At 38.0% G+C, this 2,094-nt stretch overlaps 1 non-coding gene across 1 annotated transcript; it reads left to right on the top strand.

The window, feature by feature from the left end:
- Window positions 1-224: 224 nt before the first annotated feature.
- On the top strand, window positions 225-327 carry LOC115872267. Its single transcript, XR_004047771.1, has one exon. It is a non-coding gene; the product is annotated as a U6 spliceosomal RNA (small nuclear RNA).
- Window positions 328-2,094: the final 1,767 nt, after the last annotated feature.

The following is a 2,094-nucleotide window of genomic DNA, read 5'->3' as shown; positions in this document are numbered from 1 at the left end:
CAAAAATGAAATGAGGTGCATGTAGATCGATATCCTTATTATTAGGGAGCTGAAATGGACTGGCCATGTAGAATTAGAAAACAATATGATTTACTATGTCAGGAAGAACACAATGAAAAGTAATGGTGTGGCACTCCTGAGCAAAAGGACGTTGCAAAATCAATCATGAAGTACAATGCTGTCTGTGATAGGATTATATCTATCCGCCTTCAAGGAAATACAATGTGCTTCAGCAGCACATATACTAAAATTGGAATGATACAAAGAAGATTAGCATGGCCCCTGTGCAAGGGTGACACGCAAATTTGTGAAGCATTCCATATTTTTTTTAAAAAGAAGAAATGTAATCAATACAACAATTATTCAACTTTATGCACCAACCACAAAAACTAGTGATGAAGGGATTTAATTCTACCAACACCTTAAGTCTGAAATTAATCAAACATACAATCAAGATGCATTGCTAATTATGCTGATTGGAATGCAAAAGTTGGAAACACAGAGGAAAGGAACACTGGTGGGAAGCTATAGACTCTGATAGAAATAAAGATGGAGGTCGCATGATAGAATTTTACAATACCAAAAACTTGTTTATAGCAAATACTTTTTTTCAAGGACGCAAAAGGCAACTATACCAATGGGTTTATTTGAATGGAATACAAGGAAATCAAATTGACTACATCCGCGGAAAGATGACGGAGCAGCTCCAGCTCAACAGCTAAAACCAGGCCAGGAGCTGACTGTGGAGCAGACCATCAATTGCTCGTGTGCAAGTTCAGGTTAAAGCTGAAGAAAACTGAAAGAAGTCTATAAAAGTGAAAATAAAACCTTAAGTCTATCCCACTGGAATTTCAAAGACATCTCAAGAACAGATTTTCTGCATTAAACACTAATGACAGAAGACCTGATGCGCTGTGCAGGGACATCAAGACGATCATTCATAAAGAAAGCAAACACTCACTAGAAAGACAGGAACAAAAGAAAAGATCAAAGTGGATATCAGAAGAGACTCTGAAACTTGTAGTTACTCATAGAGTAACTGCAGCAAACCAAATAAATGATGACATCAAAGAAGTGGATAGAACATTTCAAAGGGCAGCTAGAGAAGACAAAGCCAAATATTACAATGAAATGTGCAAAGACCTAAACTTAAAAACAAAAGGGAAGATCAAGCTCAGCATATGTTAGATTGAAAGAACTCAAGAAAAATGTCAAGCTTCAAGTTGCAAAACTGAAAGATTCTTCGTTTAGGAGGCTCAAACAAATACTAAACTCACTGCCTGATGACACAGAAAGTTGCTTCTGACTCATAACAACCCTGTAGGACAGATTAGAACAGCCCTTTTAGTTTCTCGGACTTTAAATCTTTAGAGGAGTAGACAGCCTCATCTTTCTCCTACAGAGAAAATGATAGCTTTGAACTGCTGACCTTGTGGTTATCAATTCAAAGTGTAACCCACTACACTACCAGAAGACTAGAAGTCCAAATTCAGGCCACCCTCTCTATAGGAAATGTTTCTCTCTGTATTGGCTCGGGGGGGGGGGGATCCTTAGCTGTTTTTAGCTTCTTAGTTCTTGGTGGTCATGTGGTATGGCATCTCTTCCCCTTTGCTTGCTTATTCTGCTCTTTAATTTATCAAAACGGAGTATTCGAAAACACCTAACATCCATACTGCATCATTAACATAGCAAATAAAACAGATTGCCAAATGAATTATAACCGAGTGTAAAGGTTCAAATTTATAAATCACATGTTTGTGAGGCAAAGTTCAAACCCTGATACCATCTATCTACTTATCACTTATTACTTTCTAAAGGAGTAAAATTCTATTTGTATCGGATTGAGGGGAACTCACTGCATTCAAGTATGTTCAGGGAGAAGAAACGCTTTGGCAGAGCGACCTTCGGCTTGAAAGCCATCGCCAGCAGCACAACAATGGCGATAGCATAGCTGCCTCTGGAAATGGAAACCGAGTGAAATCTAAGCAAAAGACATTAAAAATAAAGGACAATAAACCAAGAAAGCACACAGATTTGGGGTTGGGGAAGCAGGGTTATCTTCTATTCCCCATTTAAAACCAATTCCTCTTTTAA

Source organism: Echinops telfairi, unplaced genomic scaffold, assembly GCF_000313985.2.
Source record: "Echinops telfairi isolate 266 unplaced genomic scaffold, ASM31398v2 ScPeMD7_7421;HRSCAF=8459, whole genome shotgun sequence".
In the NCBI taxonomy this organism is placed as follows: domain Eukaryota; kingdom Metazoa; phylum Chordata; class Mammalia; order Afrosoricida; family Tenrecidae; genus Echinops; species Echinops telfairi.
Note: the sequence above shows the minus strand (reverse complement) of the source record. Positions and strands in the feature narration are given on the sequence as shown.